Below are 8,496 nucleotides of genomic sequence, written 5' to 3'. Positions count from 1 at the left end.
GTGAAACATGAAGAGTGATGGCAGTTCTGAGGACAATGAAGTATTTTGTTGTGCAGGAAAAGAAGGGGCAATGATCCTCCAGTGAAGTTTTGTCAATGGTGTCTCAGGTGCATGTGGCACTCTTTAAAGCAGATAGGTCAGCCCAGGAAGTCCTTTCACAATCTGAACATGTCTGATTTTTCATCACCCTTTTCTTTGGAGGCAAAATAGAACAAACCCAAATCATCCAATATTCCATGTCCTGAAAACTGACTGTACCAACTGTTACCTGATAGACTGGAAGGCAGCGCCACGGGAATCTGCGGTGGAGTCCAGCCAGGTTTGGTTTGCAGTGGGAACCCAGGGCAACTCAAAAACATTCCCAGGCCCTGCTCCCACATCCAAGGGTTTGGGATTATCCAGCAGCTCTTGCATCACAGCTCAGCCCTGTTGATGGCCTCGTGCTATAACCTTGGACAGGAGCCATCCTCGAACTGCTTGAGTGACATTTATATATCAAGAGCAACAGCTAGAAATATGAAAGCCATGGGTGGTTCAAGTCCCTGGGTAACTGTGCCTGGGCCCTCAGGGCTCAGTGACACTCTGCAGGTGTGAATGAGAACAGGGATATGTTCTTATTTTAACCAAGGAAATACCACTCGACTGCAAAATCTCCACAATGGTAACTGGGTGTCACTGTTGTGGAGAGTGCTGGAGAGCAGAAGAGAAAGAGAACAGATCTCAAGTAAATTATTTGCACCAAAGAGCTGTGCAAAGCCTCTGAGGAATTCAGACATGTTCATTGATTTTATTTGATAAGATGGGTTATTTCTAGCCTACTGACCTCTCCAAGATAACTAATCCCACTCTGCTGAGGTATCTCTGTCTCTCAACAACAGGTACCCACCTGTAACTCCACCAATATGACTCTCAGACAGGGTGACAGTCAGCTAAAAATCTCAAATTTGCATTATCCTATTGATGTCTAACAAACACTGTAAGTGCCAAACTCTACCATGTGAAATTGACAAGGGTAAGATCCAAACCCTGAGGAAACACCCATGCTCTCTGACTTAGAGCACTGTCAGTGTGCCAGAAAACAACTGCAGCCTTAGAGAGACCTCAGGTGCCAAACCATGACCTCTCACATCTGGCTCTTCACCGAGGCAAACACAAAGCAAAACTGCCCCACAGGCAGGGGCTCATGCAAGGAGCTCACAGGGGAGCACTACAGTGGCTTTAGCAACTGGGCATTCCACAGAAACAGCAGCTCTGCAAACATCTGCCAGCACCTTCAGGTGCTGTCTGCATGGCCACAAGCACACACAGGCCTTGGCTCTACGTGACAGCAGCTTCCAGACAACAGTAAATCTGGTGCCACAGGGGCCAAGAGAGGGTGGAAGCTGCCCTGATGGATGGGGAATGCAAATCCCAGGCCCTGCTCCTGCTCAAGGATTGCATCACAGCAGAGAGCAGCAGGGGACCTCCACGGCTCCTGCAGCCAGCAGAAGGTCAGCTCAGCACTCAGCATGTCCGTGTCTCCTCCTGGCTGGCAAACCAGGCTCCATTCCTTCCCCCAGCTGCAGGCACACAGGTACAGGAGCGCTGTCACCATGTTACACGGGCTGCTGTCTCTCACCAGCCCACAGCTCACTGCAGGAGCAGAGTGTGTGACAGCAGCACTGCTGCTGCTCCTGCAGGGCGCTTGTCAAGGCTGGCCCCAGGGAAATAGGGTTGGCATCCTGTGGCATACCAGCAAGAACAATCCCTCTTGCTATAGCAAAGATGAAACCTGTAAACCTTTAATTACCACGGTGAGCTATTAAGATCTCTGCTTTTTCTGTGTCAATCCCATTTGCTGCAGTCTTTGTGCAGAGGAACCTGGCAGCTGGTTTAGGAGGTTCCATTTTCACTAAGGTAACAAGGGCTTTTTTAGATTTTCCCATCAAATACAGGAGAACCCTATTCCAGCATGAAGCCAGGTTTCACATGTAACTTGGGTCTTTTATAGAGGTCTGTAACAATAACCTTGTTGAAGTGTCTCCATGTTCTGGAGGTGACCTGAGCCTACTCTCAAATACTCAGGATGCTTCTATTTCCTCTGTGTGACCCCAACCAGCCTGTGTCCGGTTCACAAAACAGTCATTGCTGTGTTGTAAGGAAAAGGAGATAGCTCTAAACACACACTGCTTTATGTTTGTCTCTGCAGGTCCTCAGGGTAAATCCGAAGGCTAAACCTCCTTGCCAGTCTCAGCATCCTGTTGGGGCCAGAGGAATGTCACAGTAAGTGATCCAAATATTGGATCAAGTATACTCAGCCTCCTAAAGCTTCTGTCTCCATCCTGCCCTGTTTTTTTTTCCCACACACTAGGTAAAAACAGAGAGCTACCAGTGTTTTCTGTCCACTGGTTCCTCAGCCAGTGCAGTCTCTCACAACTATTCAGTTGACCAGAGTTACACCACTTTAACTCAGCCTTATTTGCTGACACTCAAAGAGCAGCTTGCACATGTTTTAATTTATTATTTACAGCATCCTAGAAATATTTTGCAAGGATCAGCTCAGGCTCATCTTCAGCAAGAGTCTAAGAGGCAAGGGTCAGCATGAATATCAAGGTCTGGACCCTAAGCTCTAGAAAAGGGCTCTCTGGCCTGGAACATTTCCTAGTCAGAATTGCCAGGAACTGATGGAGCAGGTGACAGGGCTGGAAATGCCCAAGGGTCTGCCACAGTTATACTTTAGAGATTCAGAGCAGAGAGCTGGCTTAGAGCACAAATGTGGCCAAGAGCTGGGAAAGTCAGGACACCTAGAGACAGATTCACATCTAAACCCAGGCTGGGAGGGAAAGAGATGAAAACATGGTTTATTTCAAAGATTATAAAAAGGTTATAAAAAAGGCCAGTATCACAGCAAAACAAACCCAACCGTATATGCAAGACACATGGTTCCAAAGCTAAAGGAGACAGAGATGAGTGCACATCAACGCTCCACCATGGAACAAGGACATATCTGGCACTGCAAATATTTGATCATCTCAAAACTGCCTTTCTTGCTAATCAGAGGCCTTAGTGGAACTTCTGTGTCAGCTGAGTTTTAACAGAGGATGTCAGGACAGAGCAGAAAAATCCTGCTTATTTCCCTGTGTTCAGCCTCCCTGTAGCAACCACGGACACAACACCAGTCAGGGAGTGCCAGACCTGAGACCAGCTAAACCAGGTCAGGGTCTCTGTAGAAGGGAACAGCTCTGGCAGCAGCACTGATTCTTACACAGAGGCTGCAAGATGTGGGCAATTAATTGAGTTAAAGCTCTGAGCAACATTTGCTGGTTATCAGCTCCTCCTCTTCCCACTTGGTGTTTGCAGGCCAGGAGTTGTTTCCTCTTGAAGCCCCTGAGTGGAGGTGTTTACTACTCCATGGGGTATTTCCTAGCCCAGAACATGAACGTAAAACACTCTGAATTTTCTTCTCCTTCAAAGGAAATGCCAGCAACACAGCCAGGTTTCTTCATGTGAAAAATTCAATCTATAAAAATCTCTTTTCTTTGCCATCTAGATGCAGAGTCCCTCGCTGAGTCTGTCTGGGTCTGCCTATGGAACCACACCTGTGTTTACAAAGGTAAAGAGCACAAGAAAACACAGCCCATCCTGCAGCTACCAGCACTAGATTTTGCATTTTCTTGTTCCATCAGAAGGTATTTCTAGGCTGTAATATTGGTTCATTTACAATTCAAAAAAGCTAGCATACTTTGTTAGTGATGCTATCAAACTAACATCTTAATCGGTAAACGATCCAGACAGAGCCACTCACAGGAATTAATTTCATTTACTTCCTGCAAAGGAGGCTGAAGTGGAAACCTCACATTGTAACCACCCTTATTTTGTTGCATCCAGTGGAATAGAAGTTCTTCCTGCATTTGTGTCTTTATTTAAATGTACAAGCTAGGCTTTAATGAGTGTTGGAAAAAAAATTTGCACTCACAACCCACTGATTAAATTCTAAATACATTTAGAATTCAGACAACTATTGTAAGCAAAATGAAAATATAGGTGAGACCATCTTCCTCCCTGAAGGGCGTATCATCTCCTACTAAATGCCTCAGTGGGGAAACACTTATATCAGGCATTTAACACAAATATTTTCTCCTCCAGGGTCTACAAAACATAAGAGCCACCAGGGGTCAGTTGGTGGTGTTTGAGTGCCGTGTTCACTCCAGTCCCCCCCTGCAGGTTCACTGGTACAGGGAATATGACCAGATCCTGGATTCTGCCGATTTCCGAACCCTGAGGAAAAGTAGGTGCTGCTGCAGCTCTTGGTACACAGATATTGAACTGGGACAGGGGCAAGACAGGAGTGAGAACTGCTATAAAACCCAGGAGATCATTCGTAGAAGCAGAGTTTACAGTGTCTGATGACCCCAAGTCACAGGATGCTGCACAGTCTGCACTTCTCTGGCAGTGCCTGAGTGGGTCAGGCACAGCAGGGGCAGATTCCAGGCTGTTGGTTATTAATGACAGCCCTGCTGATCCATGGAGACATTGCTGCTATGTACTAGAACTGCTGATGAACTCGGGGAGAAAAAAGGATAACCTCATTTCAAACAATTTTTTATACTCCCAGGAGTGAGGTCAGGGCTCCAGAGGGCCAAACCCACAGCAGCCAACTCCAAAGTCAGTGGAGCTCTTTGTGCATCACCTCAGTGGAGAGGTGTTTGTGCCACCAGGTTCCCCAGTCACACCTGAACCTTCCCTATCCACATGCCATTCCTTGTGATGGACAGAAAGGAGATGGTTCCCTGGTAACCAGAGTGACAGCTGAGGTGGAGAAGGGAGTGAGGGATGAAGGGTTTGGGTTTTCTTCCATTCTGACATTATAATAATTTAAGTTTTTTCTCTCTTATCTTGAGCAGAGGCTTGTTCATCAGCAGTTCCTGGTAAGTACACTGTGCATTTTTTGTTAGACTCCTCACCACACTCAGTATTTCCCACCTCATCAAAAACAAAACAATGTCCAATGGTAGCCAGAAGACAATAGTCAGCCAGGCCAAGAGCTTTCAAGTTCTTGATTTTGCTGCAAGCACCCTGATTTTTTCCACAACACTTGGAAAAAGGTATCTATCCTTTTACATTCAGCCAATAAAGAGTACCCTGTGCTAAGAGAAAGCAGAAGTACAATTCTGACATATAATATTTTAAACTTGTGCAATAAGTTACAGAATTTGGACAAAAAAAACCCAAGACCAAAACAAAACCACCAAGAAACAAACAAAAACAACTAAACAAACAAAAAAAGTGCTTTGTTTCATTAACGTCACAGGAAGAGTCTTTTTTAATCTTTCTCCTTCCAAACCCCTTGACTTCCCATGCCCTCTACATCACCTTTTTGCACTGCATTAGTGCCAATCCCCACCACTAAGAGTCCTGTAAATAGCAGCTCCTACAGGTTAACATTTGCCTCTTGTGCTACAACATCATGCCTGAATCTCTTATTTCAGAGGAAGTCTGCACCCTGGTTATTACAGAAGCTTTTCCAGAAGACTCTGGAATATTTAAATGTGTTGCTGAAAATGAATTTGGGTCTGCAGCATCCAGTGCACATCTGTCTGTTTCCCCAGGTAAGCACATGGATTTCTGTGTTGAGCAACTAAACACAAAAGAATTTGCTGCTGCCCAACATCAGGCAGAATCACAGATATTTCCCAAGCAGAAGCCGGACCCAAACAGTTTTGTAGGCTCAAGAGAAGAGAAATGCCCAAAAAATGCATTCTGCTTGGGTGCCTCTCAGAGCTGGATGCAGGTTGTTCTGTGTTTGTGCTTTTGGTCCCTCTCCTCCCTGGCTCAAGGATGACAAGGTAGAGATGCTGTTCTCTTTCTCAGAGGAGTCTCATCCCTGAGCGTCATCCCTCCAGGGATTCCAGCTTGGTTGTGTCTATACCTTGTTTATGGTACCACCTGACCTGTCTGGCTCGTGCTGGAAGCTATCTGCGACCAGAACAGCCCCTGGCATGTGCCCAGAGCTCAGCAGCCCTGCCAGAGCCAGGTTTGGCTCATGCAGGTTTAGTCTGTGCAGAGCACAATGAGTCTCATCCTCCTGCTCAGACATTGCAGTTTCCCATCCCATTATTGCAGTGCTGCCCTGGTGAGCCACCACTACTCCCTACCTGACCTGGGGACAATTCTACTTCCAGGAGCTAAAGAGCTGGAAAGCTTTGGAGGTGCTACCCCCAGGCCAGCTGTGCAGGTCACCACGAAGAAGCCCAGCTTTCCCAGGAGCAGCCAAGCAGGAGCCAAGGAGCGTGGGGCAGCTGCTCTGCCATCCTACAGCCCAAAGAGCCCCGGGCTGGGCACTGCAGCCTCCAGCTTTGGCCAGAAGGGCTCCAAGAGCCAAGCTGAGGAGTTCCATGGAGCCTATGAGAACTCACCTCAGGCTTCGCCTCTGCGGTAAGACAGAGAGAGATTCCCACCCCTGGGCCAGCTTTGTACAGCACTTAGGGCACAAACTGCCCAGGGATCCCAGCTGCACACTCCAGTGCCCCTTACCCTGACAGGGACCAGGCACAGGCAGCTGCCTGAGCTGTTTGCCTGCGTGACAATGACAATGTGCAGCACCAGCCTGGCAGGTCACAGCACTGGCTCCATCTGACCAAGGGAGTGACCCCCTAAAGCACCAGGGAAGGGTCATTTGCAGGAGTGCCTGGCTGTGACTAACCTAAAAGCATCACTCCAAATAGTTGTCCTCTAGGAGACCTTTGGCTCCACAGCAGAGCATGAGGCAGAGATCACAGTACCTGGGAAATCTCAAGGTGCAATTCTGTTGCCACCACCTTCCTTGGTGGCCTTGGCCAAGTGGCATCACCTCATGTTTCTGTTTCCTATTCTGAAAGACAGCAATAAAACTTGAGATCCTGTAAGCATGGTGCAGACAGGACTTGCAAAGCACAAAGCGCTCTGTGGAGGAAAAGCACTGAACCAGTGACTCAATGCATGGAAGGAAAACTGTCCCATGCCATGGCAGGGACACTCCCCACTCAGGAGAGGGAGATCCTCCCCCAGTAATTAAGTATTCCATTTTATAACAAGACTTGGTCCAATTTCCATCCTAAATGCAGCTCTCCAGTCCCTGTACACTTATTGCATTATCAGTTATCCTGTTTGATTGCTCCAGAGAAACAAATCAGGTTGGAATGCATAGATTGGTGACATCATCCCCATTTCTGGAGGGCTTCTCAGGGCTTATAGACATAATGATGACCTCAGATGGTGACAGTTCAGCCATCCAAGCCCAGCAGAGGATTCCCTCAGTCCTGTTAGGGACAGGGAGAACTCTGTGGGGGCAGAGGTGTGCCTGCTCTCCTAGCTGAGTGCCAACCTGCAGCTGCAGGGATCCTGTTACAGACTGTGGAAAGGCTGCCCCTGACAGAGACCATTCCCAGCCTTAGAGATTATTTTTGGATGTACTCAGCCATTTTAACTAAACCAGTTATTTTAACAATTCTGAACAGCCTCCTTCAAATTTTAACACAGGAGAGATCATATTTCAGTATAGATGTCTCCATACAGGAGAGCTACTTTTTTGCTAAATCACTGAGTAAAAATGGTTTTGCTTCAATAACCAGCATGCAGATCATTAAGAGGAAGCTCTCAGTTTGGCTTCAAGCCCTTCTATGAAATCCAGGCTTGCTCCAGGAAAATCAGCTGGGACCCTAAGCAAACCCTAATGCATAAAGGGATTTATCATGCCATCAAAAACAGCTACATAATAGCTTTTTAAAATATAGGTTACATATGTGTGAGTGTGTATATATATATATATATATATATATATATATATATATATGTAAACAAAAACCATTAACTAGTCCAGACTTTGGACACATCTCAAAATTCAGAGAGAAACTATTAAAATTTCTAGATATACCAGTCTATGAGAATTTAAATACCTTTAAATCCCACAGACATGCTACCAGGTGCTTTGAAACATCATTAGGAATGTGACTCAGCATTGTAAATGTTGCTGTTACCTCAAACTCAGCAATCATGGCTAATGGCTGGCTGTAAAATAGCTGTTTTGTTAGTCAGATTTAGCATATAATTCCCACATGTAGTGAATGTGGTTGCAACTGTATTACTAAGGTAAATACCAACAAAGGCAGTGATGACAGAACCAAGCCAATAGCTGTAAAATGAATGAAATCCTTGTACCCATATTCTACCAATTATTGCCTAGCAACAGGCACTCCACAAAAGGCAGAAAATGCAATTCAAGACTGTCACTACCAGCTACTCCTTTCTGAGCCCTTTACACCTGCAGCTTGCAGTGTCCACAACAGCCTTGAAGCAGAATAAAACCATTGCTGGTTACTAACTTCATTAAAGAAACTCAATCCAAGTAAAAGAAGAGGCTTCGGGCACCAATATACTGCCAGGTATTTTAGTATTTAGCTTTTAAGTATCTTAATTAATAAGCAACAGATCCTTAACTCTTTCTCCAGACATTTTTTGCTGTATGACTCAAGCAATGAA

The sequence above is a fragment of the Haemorhous mexicanus genome, chromosome 15 (assembly GCF_027477595.1).
Source record: "Haemorhous mexicanus isolate bHaeMex1 chromosome 15, bHaeMex1.pri, whole genome shotgun sequence".
NCBI lineage: Eukaryota > Metazoa > Chordata > Aves > Passeriformes > Fringillidae > Haemorhous > Haemorhous mexicanus.
The sequence above is the reverse complement of the archived record's forward strand: the minus strand, read 5'-3'. Positions refer to the sequence as shown.